Source organism: Mastigoproctus giganteus, chromosome 5, assembly GCF_048544385.1.
Source record: "Mastigoproctus giganteus isolate SK-2022 chromosome 5, ASM4854438v1, whole genome shotgun sequence".
Lineage (NCBI taxonomy): Eukaryota > Metazoa > Arthropoda > Arachnida > Uropygi > Thelyphonidae > Mastigoproctus > Mastigoproctus giganteus.
In genome coordinates, this window is record NC_143579.1 from 4812487 (window position 1) to 4829633 (window position 17147).

Here is a 17147-nt window from a genome sequence, read left to right on the forward strand (position 1 = left end):
TCACCCGGTGAGTTAATACATATACCCACATATGTATTGTGTCTGTAAATTGCGTGTTCTCTGGTCTATTTGCCTGTTTTTCTGGAAGGAAAGAAACGGGCAGATTTTTTGCTGAACGAAAAAAGCAGGCAAACAAGTTCCGCCCGCAGTTTCTGGGGGAAAACCTTTCTATCTACGCCTGAGACCGCTTAACTCTGCCACGGAGTGAAAAAAGCCCGTTCAAGTTCCTTGCATCATCGACAGAATTCGAACCCGGGCCTTTTCCAAAAAACGGTGTGGGGAATGACGGTGACGATACCACTGTACTATAGCGCAGGACCATACAACTGAATACAAGTCCCACTGTAGTTTATTTGATAAATAAATTTTATTGGCTATACTAATCCGTAATTACATAGCATTGTATCAAGCCAGTTGATACAATGAATTTATTCGAACTGTCATCCTCAACTATCTGAGAAGGCAACTTGCTGGCTAAAAGAAAACTTCCTGCAGTCTAAAGCTCTTCTCCTGTAAATTATGCCAACAAGTTCTGGAATTCCTAAAGCAGTGAAAAGTCCGCCTTCCTTCATTTTATTATTATGACCTCTCTCAGAGCCTTATAAGCGTCAATCAGGTCTCTCTTCAAGGTGCCTGACTGTCAAGCACTGTAACCCACATAATCGAAGTCTTTCTTCGTATTTGAACATAGTATTCCAAATGTGGTCTTGCAATTGCCTTATACAGTGGGATTATGAACTCCCTATCTCTACAGGATAACGTTCGATAAATCATCGATAGGATACCATGGGCTTTCCTGGCTGCCCGTTTTACACTGTGTAGAAAAAACGTCATATCTGCTCGTATTGTAACTCCTAAATCCATTTTTTTTTCTATTGTTTTTAATTCAACTCCGCCAAGTGTGTAATTTGTTTTGGGGTTGCTTTTCCCCAAGTCTAAGACCTTTTATTTTCCTTCTTTAAAACATAGCTGCTACTTTTTTGACCATTCTTGCAGCCTGTTAAAATAATCCTGAAGGAGTGTGTTCTTTGGTACTGATCATTAACTAGTCTACCAATCTTTACGTCTTCTGCTATTTTACACCAATGGCCTTCTATCTCATCGTCGATATCTTTTATGAAATGCAGAAACAAAGATGGCCCAAGAACCGATCCTTGGGGGACCCCACTTCTGACCTTAAACCAATCTGAAGACTATCCATATCTGAAGAATACATGTATACAGGCATATACTGCTTAGAGGTTCGAAAATTTCAGAATTGCAATTTTTCTATTTCGCAAAACAGATTTTGGCAAGCATTATGACATCGTGATATTTGTTATAATTTAGACCAATTCGTGATATTTGTTATAATTTAGCTCTATTGCTTCTCCTTCTGCTCATTGAACAATTTGTTCCATCCTTTTAATCTTACACAACGTATTGCTGTATTAATTTCTTCTTATCGTTCTCATCATTAAACCAATATATGGGGTGAGTATAAAATAATTTTTCTGTGGGTTAAAATTTCTAAATAAATAAAAAACAGTGTAAATAAGTTAAAATTTTCAAATAATTTATACTTTTCAGGTTGATATTATGCACCAATCCATGAAATGAAAAAAAAAAAAAATAATAATAATACGTAATTCGTTTATAATTAGAGGTATCCAGATGATATAACCAATGAATACTGTGGCCACTATTTAATTTCTCTGAAATGACTCTAACAGTTGAAAAATGTTATTTAAAAAATAGTTGTTATGTGTGGAATGCGTTAAAGCCTTCTTATAGATAAAGGCTTTTGTGCATGTTCTACTAAAGCACTCATTGGCCTAGTATAAAGATTTTGAAATTGTGCAGGATGTTCCAATAAGTGGTAGGCTAATAGGTCGTGATGAGAATGCTGAGGAAATATTCAAAACAGAGAAAAACTGTATAAAGAAATTGTAGGCACTTACGATGAGAATTCCTAGCCTTTATGGCTGTGTCGGGGTCATCTACAATAACTAAGATTAAATACATATATTGCGGCAAAATGGAGCGCTCCCTCGTGTCCATAGAAATTACCAAATGCATTCGTCAATAACCTTACAGGCCGGAATTTTGATATCAAATTAAATTTTATAAATATCCTTTTAAACTCATCACAGGGAGTCATGATGAGTTTAAAAGGGTGCATGAGTGAGCACACAGCTTGCACAGCTCTCTTGTGTATTTGCTGATTACAAATAATTCTGATTATGAATCAGTGTTAATATAGATGAAAGCGTTTACTTTTTAACAACCGGTTTTCAAAGAAAGTGATCATCTTGTAATTTTTACTTCTTAATTATAAACACTACCAAACATGTTTTATTTTATTTCAGAAAAATGTCCATAATAGGTATACCAAATAAGAGCACGGGTTGAATTAGCTGCACCACTTTCGGTTAACTGGTTGAAATAATTGGATGACTCTCGTAAATCTGATTCGGTCCCTGTCACACAGCGACTTCTAGATGAGACAGGCAGATCCAAGTTTAGAGAGAGTCACAGTTTTAAATAGTTTGACCACAAAATGTGGATTTTCCAAAGTCGTTTCAGTGATCCATCTGCTTGCTAATCAGGTGATACTTTTCCGTGTGAAGACTGAAAGTCCAACTTTTGGTGAAAGCGATAGCGAGGTTCTGTCTTCTCTGACCTTATTTATATCTGATGTGATGCAGGTGGTTGGCATATCCGGAATCTTATGATAATCGGTTCTTTCTTCTAGGTCCTGCAAATAAAATTTAGGAGAATTTTAAGATATCATTATTACTAAAAGAAACTAATTATTAGCTTTTACGCAGCTTTTTAAATCCAGATGTCCATTTTTTATGAGCAATAAATTTTTATTGACATTCAAAAAACACTAATCTTGAAAAAGTTACTTATATTCAGCATCCCGGTTATGAAATAGACCAACCAGGATGCTGAAAACGCATTGTGATGAATTAAAAATCAGATAAACAACAAACATCAAGTTTCATGTGGAAATTCTCCCACCAATATTATGTTCATTTTGAAAAATTTTTCTGGACTATGGAAAATACAACAAACAACCCTAAATCTAACGATAAATTCAAATCAGAATTACTTCAGTCTTCCTTAAAAACGTCTGAGAATACCTCAACTTAAAATAGATAAATTGCTGAGATTTTAAAATTTATTTGTTCTGTTTATCGTCTTAACAGTTTAAAGTTTGTTTTTATTTTTTTTTTCATGCTATCATACAACTTAATCGGATCTCATAATGCACCTACATTGATTATCGCCTTTAGGGAAATACTTCATTGTGTTGAACATAATACTCTTTCAGTCGAAGACCAAGTTCCATAAATGTAATTAAAGTTAAAGATAAATGTCCAGGTTTTCTAAAATGATCTGCCCGAAAATATAGCGTTATCGATCTTCCTATATGACTTAAATTTCTTTCAGTTCAGGGAGAATTTTAAGTCGTTCTAATGCCAAGGTGTCGGTATTATGATACGCATCAGTAGGATCTGTAAACTGTCCTTCGTATAACCAAGACCATACCAATAAGACATTGTAGAAATTCTGCAAATCCTTCACAAACAGCAGATAGAAAGAATATTATGCTCATCCCTTTAACAACGTATCCTTACACCCTTGTTTGCATAGCCCACTGGAGCTTCCCAAATAATCAAATATCTCAGATCGATATGCAGTTAGTTATTCTCGTCATGACACGTGAAGCCCAGCAGATTGCTTCGAAGAGGGTGTTATTGCCGCATGTAACATTGCTGGCTTAGTTGAATTGCATAATTACTACGGCTCATATCATCTGAAGTTGACCATCGGTAATGATATGAAATGGAAGTGTGAGGTACTATCACCGTCCACCAACGTACAAAAGACCACGGAAGCGCATTCCGCGGGTAGTACTCAGAAAGATAGTACGACAGCTTCTTCAGACATCCCTGAAGAACATAAACCAGGAGTATTAAAGCTCAACAGGAATTGTGACCTGTACGAACACACACTAGTACGGATGCACCACAGTCTCGGTTTTCATTGGGAGAGCGGCGGCACATAAGCCAAACATCGCCAACTGCAATCAGCAGTCTCGCCTTGCATGTTTCAACGAACGATGAAATTGGTACACGAAAGTGTGGAAGTCGATTGCATAGAGTGGCAAATCTCGCTACACCGTATTCTGATCAGAATGCGAGTGTGGGGTGTGAAAAATGTCTAAAAAAACCTCTGTTGCCAGAGTGCTGTGTCAACAAAGAAGTTCAGAAGAGGTATGGTTATGGTGGTTAAGACTTTTTAATGATGTTGTTTTTCCACGACAGTTAAACATCTAGTTAGTTTGTCTAAAAATTAACTAGAGGTTTAATTTAATTTTTGACAATATAACCCCGGTACTTCTAGATAGAGAGGATTAATAAAAAAAAATAAATAAATAAAATACGCATTACACAAAACCTAAAGCACACAAAATTGTCCAAAAGGGCGAGGCAATAGACGTCATCCGATTTTCAGACATTCTGAAGTTAAGCCAGGTCCTCGCTTTTTGAGAGATGCCAATTGCACGAGTCGCGCTTTCCAGGAATATCCCAGTGGTAGCAAAGCGTGAGCATATTATTGAGAAAGTAGTTAGTACAATTTTTTTTGGTTCTCAATAGCGATGGCGGAAAAAAAACTCGTTAAAGTTCCACACAGCGTACGAACAGGAACTCTATGTATTAATGACCAGAAATCCCATCCATAGTTCTGCTGATGATAGCACATTGCATTCCATCTTCCAGTTTGAGAAACCTTGCCCTAGTTAAACAGCTTGGACTTCTCGAATATCCTCTACCAATTCTTTAAATGCTGATCTCCGGGTAATTCTCCAATGGGACGAAGAGCCAGCATCATAGTGTATAGTGTGTTTAGGGTCTAACGGCACCAGGGGTTTCCTCCATTTCCGCGTAGTATACATTGTGGGGTGATACAGAACACTGTAGAGGCCAGTGGTTTAAAAGTGTATGGATATTGTGGTGTGTAATGTTTTGTACGGTTGTTCATCTGATCATTTAGCCGTTGGGTCCCAAATGGGACCCACCGTTGCCCACACTACACCTCGTGGAGGCAGACCAGGTACACTAGTATTTTAGACATTTACTATTTACTCTGGCAGGTCCTGCCACCTAATTTCCTGAGATTTGAGTGGCTAGGTCCTATAAAAAAATAGTGGGGGGAGGGGAGAAAAGCTAGAAATTGGGTCAGGCCAAGGACCCAATTTCTAGAAAAAGGCTCATAAAAATATAGGAAACAAATCGCAGTGTGGTTCGCTGAGGCTGCTGTTGTCTAGTAGTTGTGTGCATTTCTGTCAAGAACTGTGTGTACGCAATTGAATAGTGTATATCTCGCAAAAGTTGATTCAGTGGATGTGATGTTAAGATGAACTTTTGTATTACAATTGCCAGGACTCTGGACAGAAATGTAGTGATGAGTAATGCAGTTTATATTTCATCTTTTCGTGTATATTTTACATTTCTTGTTTATTTTTGACAGTCTTTTATTTTTCATTTTATGGTAATCCCCTGGCATTTTCTGCTGTGAAGGGAATTTGTCACTTACCAATGTACACCTAGATTTTATACATTTGGTAGGACAAATAAAGATTTATTTATATTTGCTCTCTGTTTTTATAAGGAACAAACATTTCGCAATCCACAGGTGGCGAATCATTTCTGTAAAGTTTTTTTTTTTCTTTTTTTTTATTCCATCTTTTACAGTAATTTGCGGTTCAACAATGTGAACTTTCAAGAGGGTTGGATATTGATTGAATACGTATCCAGTCTCGATTGAATAAGTATCCAAGATTGTTTTTTGATGATAATTCAGATGTTTCGTTTGTGAATTCTACGTGCAAATGACATCACCACTACCCATCTGCCACCGCATCAGTTCTTACGTCACTGATAAATTGGATTTTGTTAACTGGAAGCCAAGGGTGGGAATGAAAAACAATGTCTAGGAATTATTTTAACAGGATGACTCTGCCTCCACTTATTCTCATTTGGTTATTTGTGGGAACAATTAAAATGAACTCACCAGCACACAAGTATTGGACGCGGTGTAATCAGATGAAAAGGGGGTTGCCTTGCGGCGATTTTCTTCGAGGGGTTTGCGGACATACCGCGCATTTTGAGAGGACATCCGGGATGTGCGGCGTAGAATCTATCGACGCCAGGGAGGTGGAAGTTGTGCATGTGCTGTCGCTCCGACATGTCCAAAATTGTTCGTGCAAAAGCGTCCCCTCTAATCTGACAGACGATATCCACCCCGAGGGACCAGCGGCTGCTTTCGTCACCAAAACAGACACACTACCGCCGCGAGGCTTTGATGCTCCGAGCGAACGCCCGAGGTGCAGAGTCGGGGATTGCAATCTGCATATTTCCGCAGACACATCGTCGTGCCGGCTTGCCACTTTGCCTGACGAAATCGAGACTTCAGCGGAGGTCTTCGGAAGATGCGAGGAGGCACACACTCTCTGCCGCTGTCTACCTCGGATCAGCGGGGTTAATGAGTTGTGAAGAGTGCAAGAAAAACTTCTTCCCGGAACCCGCATACTTGCGATGCTCGAGCTTGTCCAAAAATAGGTGTCACGGGGTCGGCCGTGCCAAGGGATGCCGCGAGGAGAGAAGAGAGACAACTCTGGTGGCGGGGACACACTCACCTTACCGAGCCATGGAGAAAGAACAATGCGAAACCCTCTGTCACATCGGGAAGAGCAACATCCCCTGCCAGATGAAGTCTCTTTGCTCATACTTGACATATTTCAGCATCCTTGAGAACGCTAAATTTAGACCGGGTTAATTGTCGGGATCGCGCACCGTAACGATTTCAATTATAGGATTCTGGAAATCATCGACAAACGGGCACACGTCTTTTTGTTCTCCTGGAGCGCCTTTATTTTTGCGCTTCTCACTTGTTTCCATGGCAACGGGCAGGTAAATACGCGCAGGCTGCTCTTCGCGCATTACACTCGCCTCTTAACGTCGCAAATTAAAATAATTTTCTTTCGAAAACAACCTGTTGTCGCTACTGCTGCCAAATCCCTTTATCTCCCAAAACATCCTGGGAACTACTTGTCCAAGTAATGGGAAATACTGAACCCTGGGGAATGGTGTATAAAATCACCACAAACAAACTCCCCAGAGCCGAAGTGATGACCGCAACAAAGACGGCGCAAGGAACACTCACTGCAACATGGCAGGACTCAATAAAGAACATACTCAGCAATCTAATCCAAGACCTACTAACAGAGGACCAGAAAGCCATCTGCCAAGCAAACGAAGAATATGAGACCCAACAACTAGAGCCCCCTTTCACAGCTAACGAACTACAAGAAGCGGTATCACAAACCAAGAACAAAACGTGCCCTGGCCCCGATCTCATCGAGACGGAAATGGTCAAGAAAGCAGCGGAGGTTATGCAGGACCTCCTGCTCCGACTGTACAACACCTGTATCAAAGAGGGCCAGTTCCCCACCAGCTGGAGGACGGCCAATCTAAAACTGATCCTCAAAAATCCAAACAGACACCAGGAAAATCCCAATTCATACAGACCCATAGCCTTGTTGTCGACACTCAGCAAACTTTATGAAAGATTATTACATAAAAGGATCCACAACCACTATAATGAGGTAAACCTGAATTCACCAAGCGATACGGCTTCAAATCAGGATCTTCGACCATAGATGCCATCTAAGGCCTAATCACCAAAGCGATGCAGTGTACCAAGAAATATTTCCTGGTCATAGCCGTCGACTTTGTCGGGTCGTTCGACACTCTCTGGTGGCCGAGCGTCCTTGGAAGGCTCAGGGCAGCGAGAACACCAAGCAATACACTTTGTACTTTGTACAGGAGCATCAAAACTTATCTCTCGGACAGAAACGTCGAAGTAATAACGCCTTACAAGAAGTTCACCTGGCCGGCCGGTTCGCAGGCGCTGCCCTCAGGGATCGGTCCTGGGGCCGCTCCTGTGGAACCAGGTGTTTGATGAGTTCCTCACCATGGATCTGGGCGAGGTGGAGGCCCAGGCCTTCGCCGAGGACCTCGTCCTGACGGTCACGGCGGATTCCAAACAGAACCTTGAAACGCTTGCAAGCAAAACCCTTGAAACCTTGTAGGACTGGGCAAAACTACACACCTTAACAATCTCGCCAACGAAGATGGACTCAGTACTACTCAGAGGGAGGTTAAACCTTAGAAGACCACCACAAATCAAGCTGGCAGGACAAACAATCAAACTGTCAACGCAAATTAAATATCTGGGACTGATCATCGATCAGAACTTATCATTTAAACCACACCTAATCTATCTAAAAGAAAAACTGCGGAAATACACAGGGCTCGTTGCCAGAGTTACACGCAGGGACTGGGGGCTAAACAGGAGAACCCTGTCCCTGTATTATAAAGCCATATTCATCCCAATAATAACATATGGATCTCCCATATGGTACAAGAAAGCAGGAACAACAGTGAATAAAAGGATACTAGACACGATCCAACGCAACATATTATTAACAATAACAAGAGCATGTAACAAGTACGAGTGCCCTACAGGTCCCTGGGGACTCTACCCTTGGATTTAGAGGTAACCCGCTGCGAACTCGTATCTCCTAGCCAAAGGAATCCAAACCACCTACAACGATCTTACCATTGACATCACCAATAACAGGAAAAACGAGAAACAAAAAATAGTGGACCACCTCGTACAAATTTGGCAGAGAAGATGAACAGACGTGGAAAAAGGAGCGATGACAAAAAAAAAATATTTCCCAAGTAACCAAGCTGTATACCATAGCTCCCGCAGGGCTCTACCCGGATCTAAACGCTACTTTTCTACTCACCGGCCACGGGCCTTTCAAGGCCAAATTAAATGCCATGGGCATAATCGAAGAATTACACTGTCTCTGCAGCGAACTAGAAACATGGCATCACGTTATGCATCAGTGCGAAATATGCGAAGACATCAGATGTCAAATGATCACGAGAATTAAATTCATCCCTAACACCCAGGAACACGTCTTCTCCAGAAGAAAACTACAAATATCCATCCACCAAGGCCAACAGGAGTAATGAAACCAAATATGGACAGGGGATATTTCAGGGGATATTCATGTGTTGTTGAGGTGGATCCTAGGTTTTCCCCTATCAGCCGCCGTCGTATGTCTTGTGTAGAAGCTTACGCCCAACCCGGCCATTTTTATGTAGTGTGTTGGATGTGTAAGTGTAGTGATATGGTGAGTTGTTATGTTTTCGGCCGGTACCTGGCTCTTAGCAGATGGGAAGTAGCAACACCTGGTCACCACGTCCCAACCCCCATCCCCGCCACGTGGAGGCGGCCAGGATGTACTATCACCTGCTGGATTAACCCAGGGCAAAAGACCCGAGAGAGCCCAAATTAGGATGAAATGAAAAGGCTATAAAAGGAGGAGTTTGGGAGCTGGAGAGGTAGGAAAGAATAGAAGAGAGGAGGATCAAACAGAGGAACCCTCCAATAGTTAGAAAGTAGAAGCAATAAAGCAAGACTAAAGGAGATAGAGGTGGAGAAGTGGACTGACTTCTCATGCTATGGGATAATCCCATCCTAGAAGCTAGGATCAGCAAGATTTTTTGAAATATAATTATGTCTAATCTCTTGTAAACATTGCTCCAAGCACTTATAATTTTTTTTTTTTTTTTTTTACCTCAATCACGTTATAAACAGGTTCCACATATTCAGAAGAACACCAAGAATTTACACACACTAGATACAGGAACACGTTCAATGTCCAGCAGGGTATATTTGATTACAATGAGTGTCCAATTATCAACTTCTGATAAAATTATCCCAAATTAGCTAGTCTAAGCCCCTCTCTTCTTTTAAAAGCACGTGACGCAAAGGTGTTAAGTGCTATAAATGCCGCTTGAGATCGGATAAGCGCAGGTTTATTTCCCATTGTGAAGGTATCTGAAACAAGCTGCAATTCGCGCTTGTAGTCTTGATATTATTGACAATCGAAAATAATGTGGTCAACATTCTCTTCCTGTCTACATAGACAAAGCGGAGTAGGAGACAATCCTAATTTGAATCATTTGCTATTAATACTCCCGTGGCCGGAGTGTAAAAATGTACCATGCAAGCAGGATGCAAACCACAAAGATTCTCTCTTCCTGAACTCCTTCACGAATGGTAAAAACTCGCTGGTCATGGCGCCAAGTTCCGAAGCTGACCAGTCTCTTTGCCATTTCCTGCCAATACTCTGGAGCTGTTTAGAGACCTCAAAATAGACCCGGATAGGTACTGCCACGAGAAAACTTAGAGGAAGCTCATTGCAGCGGATCTGTATACGGAAACTACAGATATGATGAAGAACGTAATTGAAGAAAGACTTCAAGTGCCCTCGAACTCATAAAAATCTTAAATGAATGATATATTATATTCCAAAAGATTCTTATAGGACTGAGGGTATTCCTTTTGTTCAGAGAATAAAAATGAGGTACCAATTCATAGTGTAAATGACGATGCCATTTTTCTGTGTGTATAATGTTTTGTAATTTTGTAATTTTTCTGTGAATGCATGATTTCTGTATGTAAGTAATTCTTTCTCTATGTTTATATATCTTATGTATTTGCTGATATTTTATCCTATGTTACACTCTAATAAGTGTATTTGGATGTATGTATGCGCCACCCTCCTAGAAAATTTCTGTACAGGGGTGTTTGTTGAATAAACTGATGATAATAATACTAATGATAATTTATCTGCATAAATAGAACGAAGCCTTCTTTTCTCAGATGTTAGAGAAACATCTAGGTCGAGTTGCACGTCATCTAAAGTGACAGGTATTGATTTCTTCAGGTGATACATCATATATACGTATTGTATTTCATAGTGTAGGGGTAATTTTCCCAATAACATCTGCAAAGCCATAGTAGAAGTGGTTCTACACGCCAGTGAGATCATCAGGAGGGCAGAACGCTGGGGCTGCAGAAGCTGTTTCATAATTGCGGACTTGTTGGCATAAGCAATGATAGGTAAAAAAACAAAATTATAGTATAACCTGAGTGAATGATCCCGCAAGCTCCATTCTTGCCTGGTTACCTGTCTCAATCGGGATAAGAAAGACTTGCATATATCTTGCATGGGGTAGAAACTTTCACATATTTTGCATGGGGTAGAAACTTAAGGCATCATCAAGTTGAATACCTAAATATTTTGTAATGGCAGTATATTTAATTGTCTGTCCTCTATACTTTACAAGTGGCAGTCGTTCTCTGTCTCATTTTCCTTTTAAAAGCATCTGCGATGTTTTAGTTGTTGAAACTTGCAGTCTGTGAATTGTAGACCAAGTTGAAAGTTCTTCTAAGATGGAGTTAGCTACGTCTTCCAGGTTCTTCCTTGAATTTCCGCGGACAAGAATGGTAAGATCGTTTACATAGGTAATCATCTTTGTTTCTTCAAATTTCTTGGTGAGCCATGAATCAAACACAACATTCCAACACAAGGGGCCAAGAAATGATCCCTGCGGGCAACCCCTTGTAACATGTCTAGAGACCTGTTTAGTACCACTCTTAACTATGATAGAGCGCTGGTAAAAATAGCTAGTAAGTAATTTGAAGATTGGTCTAGAAACCCCAGCCTACCAGAACCTCTGCAGAGCACTCTGCCACCAAAGGGTGTCAAAGGCCCCTTTGAAGTCCACAAAGAGGCCAAGAAGGTATTTTGTATCAGTTTCCTTTTGCAAAGTAAGGAGTCTGGCAATTGCATCCTTAGTCCACTTGCCACGAGTAAAACCAAATTGATCAGGAGATGATAATGCTTTGTTAGTGTGAATAACTAATAGCCGATTAGCGATCACTTTTTCCAGTGCCTTGCCCATAACTGGAAGCAAAGTAAGAAGCCGGGTCGTCCTCAGGTTTCTTAGGATCTTTAAGGAGTATCTTAAGATTTGCAATTTTCCAGGTTTTAGGAAAAATTCCATGTTGTAGACAAGAATTAAACAGCTTGAGAATAAAAGGAGAAACAACTTTCCAGGCTCTTTTGAGGACGTCCAATTCAAGACCATCAAAACCGGGACATTTTCCAGAGCGCATTGAATTTATTCCACTTCAAATGTGAAATTGCCCCACTTTAAATGTGAAAGGAGGCTCTTCAGACTGTCCAATATAAGGCGAATTTTTAGATTTAATTTCCACCTGCTCCGGGAGCTCACACGTTCCATCGTCCTGATGTGTGATTACAACAAGAATTCTATTAATAGTAAACGTCCATGAAAGGGTGTCATGGTTCTCTGTAGTTTTAACTGAACCAAACACCTCTCCAGATGTGATCTTGTTACTCAATAACTTGTACACAAGTCCCCAGGGATCAGCATTTCCCTGGGAATTCACCATACTTCCCCATGAAGCCTTTTCTGCCTATACGTATATCGCTTGGTGATATTGCCGTCGAGCTTGCTTATATCTATTTTGTAACACCAGTATTTCCAGGAATGAATGGGTTCTATCCCTTTTTGCTCTCTGAAATTCACGTCGTGTTCGCCTAGTTAGCGATTTTAGGTACGATAAAACTGGTGACCACCAGGGCACATGATAAGATTTCCTCTTCCTAAAACTCATCGATTTGTCGTATATCGTCCTGAATGAAATTTACCTGGTTGTCAACAGAAAGAGTTCCTATGACGTTCAGCTGGTCCGATGAAAGAGACTCCATGAGGGAACTATCAAAAATTTGCCATTTGGCCGATTGTGTATGATACCTAGGGTTATCAGTTGTATCCGATCTGGTTCTAGAGATGTCAGCACCCAAACAGAAGGTGATTACATTATGGTCGCTAGTGGACCAGCTTGTGTGTAATTTCCAGTCACTAATCTTAGAGGCAATGGACAAGGTAACAAGATACATATCGATGTAGGAATGTCCTTGAGGGGTTACACAAGTCGGAGGATATACAGAAGTATTAAGAATTCTTAAACGTTATGAAAGAATAAGGTCCTCCAGCAACTCTCCTTTTTGATTTGTCTGTGGGCTGTTCCAAAAAGGTGGACTCTGCATTCGCATCCATCAAAACGATGACCTGTTTATCCGTAAGAGATCGTAATGTTGGATCCAGATGATCGACGAAAGGTTGAATGGAATCCTGGTACTGTGAGCACTGGCAATAAAGCGACACCAGATAAATCTGGCCAAACCAGCCCTCCGAGCAAATACACACAGCATGCATGCAACACAGACTAGGAATCTTTGTTACCGTTAGGGTTGGATCTGTAATCACGATTGAAACCCAGATCCATCGTCGAGCATTTCCGCCAGTCCTTACTGTGATAGGGTTGGACTGTATAATCCGATAACAAATGGATAGACCTTTAACAGAACCTTTAGGTACGATAAGGTTTGAATAAGATTCTTCAAGAGCACGAACCTGAATGGAATGCCCTTGAGCAATAGTAGTTAGATCATTCATAACTGAAATTGACCATAGTGGCATAGTGTTTTGTGAAAGGCGCCACCTGTGGTTTCCCACATCTGCACCATGGTACTTTGTGAAGAAGTACAGAATCTCTGTAAAAGCCAGAAAAAGTGTAATGTCTGGTTTCTGTCAGAGTAGTGTTATGTTTTGTTGTTGTGTCTCTGGCTGCTTGGCCGCAGAGCCCCTAGTGGGACCCCACGTTGCCCGCCACCACCACTGGGAGGTGAGCCAGGCTGCCCATTATACTCTGGCTGGCCTTTGCCAGGGTTGCCTAAGCTTCCTGACAAAGGTCAAGTGAAAAAAAAAAAAAAATAAATAAAAAAAAAAATAATAAATAAATAAATAAAAAAATAATAAAAAAAATAAATAAATAATAAATAAATAAAAAATAATAAAAAAAAATAAATAAATAATAAATAAATAAAAAAAATAATAAAAAAAAATAAATAAATAATAAATAAATAAAAAAAATAATAAAATAATAATAAAAAAAATAAATAATAAATAAATAAATAATAAAATAATAAAAAAATAAATAAATAAAAAAATATATATTAAAAAAAGTGGGGGGGGAGAAAACAGAGCAGGAGTACAAGTTAGAAGGAACAGAAAGAGGGAAAGGAGGACGGACTGAAGTTAAGGAGCAGTCCGCTCTTTGTGAGGTGAAAATAGGGGTCTGGGAGTGGGAGTTAAAGTAGCAGGGGACAGGTGCCCCTGCATGATTACCAGAGGCCAATGGACTCTGTATCCCGCACTCAGAAGTTCTCCAGAGTGCCACCAATCCCGCACCAGAACGGTGCCAGCTGATCCTACCCTATAAGGGGTTTGCAGCAGTATCCCGCACTCGATGAGTGCCAGCAGTCCCCCACCAGAATGGTACCAGCAGTGTTCCTACCCATAAAGGATTAGCAAGTTGTCAAGGCAGTGTCCTCTAGCGGAGAAGGAGCTAACCCACGCCAGTCTGATTCAGGCCTTGGGCAGCATGATCCAATGTTGTTCTCATTTCAGCAATCTTGATTGACCATAGTGGCATAGTGGCATAGTGTTTTGTGAAAGGCGCCACCTGTGGTTTCCCACATCTGCACCATGGTACTTTGTGAAGAAGTACAGAATCTCTGTAAAAGCCAGAAAAAGTGTAATGTCTGGTTTCTGTCAGAGTAGTGCTATGTTTTGTTGTTGTGTCTCTGGCTGCTTGGCCGCAGAGCCCCTAGTGGGACCCCACGTTGCTCACCACCACCACTGGGAGGTGAGCCAGGCTGCCCATTATACACTGGCTGGCCTTTGCCAGGGTTGACTAAGCTTCCTGACAAAGGTCAAGTGAAAAAAAAAAAAAATAAAAATAAAAAAATAATAAATAAATAAAAAAATAATAAAAAATAAATAAATAAAAAAAATAAATAAAATAACAAAAAAAGTGGGGGGGGGGGAGAAAACAGAGCAGGAGTACGAGTTAGAAGGAACAGAAAGAGGGAAAGGAGGACGGACTGAAGTTAAGGAGCAGTCCGCTCTTTGTGAGGTGAAAATAGGGGTCTGGGAGTGGGAGTTAAAGTAGCAGGGGACAGGTGCCCCTGCATAATCACCAGAGGCCAATGGACTCTGTATCCCGCACTCAGAAGTTCTCCAGAGTGCCACCAATCTCGCACCAGAACGGTGCCGGCTGATCCTACCCTATAAGGGGTTTGCAGCAGTGTCCCGCACTCGATGAGTGCCAGCAGTCCCCCACCAGAATGGTACCAGCAGTGTTCCTACCCATAAAGGATTTGCAAGTTGTCAAGGCAGTGTCCTCTAGCGGAGAAGGAGCTAACCCACGCCAGTCTGATTCAGGCCTTGGGTAGCATGATCCAATGTTGTTCTCATTTCAGCAATCTTGGCTAGCCTCAGTGCGAAGATTTCCTGCGCATACACAGTTAGTGCCCTGTACGTGTTTTCATCGAGCAGCAGCGAGGACTCTTGGTTACGTGGATTCCTTTGAATTGCGGTAGCAAACTTGATTCTACTGTTGTCATAGGCAGGGCACTCATACATGAGATGCCCCCAGGACTCTTCTTCTCCACAATGGCACCGCGGGTCTCTTTCAATCCCCATAGCTGTGAGTTTCTGACGGAAGGGGCCGTGTCCAGTGATAATAAACGTCATGTGCACACCAGGTGAGAACCAGGGAGGGGGCTCTGGGTGAGTATGGTTTATAGTTGGGAGGAATCGCCTCGTGATGTCTCCTTTCTGCGTGGTTTCCCAGCTCTGTTGCCATATCGCTTGTAGGTGTTGGGTGATTCTCCTCTTCTCTATCTTGGGGTCATTTGCAAGATCTAGCTGGAGATTTACTATTTCAGCTGGTGTTCCTTTCCTAAGGTGGTAATATAGGCCTCGCCTGACTACTTCTGGGTAGAGTGGCTGACAACCTGTTAGAACTTGGAAGGCAGGGGTGCTAACACTGCGGCACGCCCTACTAATTGATAGCAGCATGAATCTTTGAATTGTATCCAGCTTCTGTTTGTTTTTTGTTAGTGTAGCTTGTCTATACCAGGTGGAGGCACCATAGCAAACAATCGGGACATATACTGCTTTGTATATGAGGGCCAGAGCTTTGTGCTTCAGGCCCCAGTCGGCTCTGCTCACCCTCCTGATCATGGCGGCATACTTCCGGATTTTGGTGGCTAGATATTTCAGGTGGTTATGGAAAGTAAGACCCGAGCCAATGTAAATACCTAAGTATTTAAACTCTGTGTACAGTAGGATGGGGGTGAAGTTTAATTTCATCGTAGGTGGTCTTCTAATTTGTAGTCTGCCCTTGAGGAGAATGGATTTTGTTTTTTCTGCCGAGATGGTAAGGTTGTGCAAGGCTGCCCAGTTCTGGAGCTTCACAAGCACCGCATTTGCAATAATTTCCAAGGACGACCTAGTGTCCGCACGCACTAACAGGACAAGGTCGTCCGCAAAGGCCAAGGGCTCAGCCCCCCAAGGTCCAAGCCCAGGAACTCGTCCAAGACAATAGACCAGAGGAACGCGCCAAGCACAGAGCCCTGCGGACATCCCCGGTGGATGAATCTGGTAACTGTCTGATATTTGTTAGTAACTCGTACTTTTCTGTTGGTTAGATAAGACTTCAAACTGTTATATAGATTTAAGAAACATTTGAGTGCCGAAGTCTCTGAAGAACGCTGGGCCACCACAGGTGGTCGAAAGCTCCAGCAAAGTCCACCAATATAGCAAGAGAGTACTTGAAAGCTGAGTGCGTTGCTTGGGTGATTAGATTGTTGAAAGCGTCTTCAGTGCTGCAGCCTTTTTTAAAGCCATATTGTTTTTCTGAGGAGAGTTAGTGTTCCTCGTAGCAGGCAGAAAGTTGAAACAAGAGTAGACGCTCCAGTAGTTTGGCCATCACGGAGAGTAAGGCAATCGGGCGATATGAGGCTGGGTTCTGTGGTGACTTGTCTGAGTGTTTCAGAATTAGATTTAAGGTTGCAGTCTTCCATGAAGCTGGGACGGTGTCCTCTGCCAGGCACTTATTCTGCAGGCTTAGAAGTATAGCTGGGCAGGCCTCAGCGAATTTTTTGAGAACTTCTACTTCCAGCAGGTATGCACCTGGTGTTTTTCCATCTTTCATCTTGTTAATTGCCAGGTCCATCTCAAAGCCGGTGAACGGGGGCTCCACCTTTGCTATGTGGTATTTTAAAT

General features: G+C 41.5%; 1 long non-coding RNA gene across 2 annotated transcripts in view; it reads right to left on the bottom strand.

Moving 5' to 3' along the window:
* Positions 1-2386: 2386 nt before the first annotated feature.
* LOC150085138 (uncharacterized) overlaps positions 2387-17147 on the bottom strand; it is a 38073-nt gene continuing 23312 nt past the window's right edge. Inside the window, exons 1-2 of one of the 2 annotated variants that reach the window (XR_016546917.1) lie at positions 6067-6433; positions 2387-2737 (exon numbers count right to left, since the gene is read on the bottom strand). This is a non-coding gene — a long non-coding RNA (uncharacterized LOC150085138). Of the gene's footprint in view, positions 2738-6066; positions 6434-17147 lie in introns of those variants that run through there. The other variant, XR_016546918.1, reaches the window with a different exon arrangement.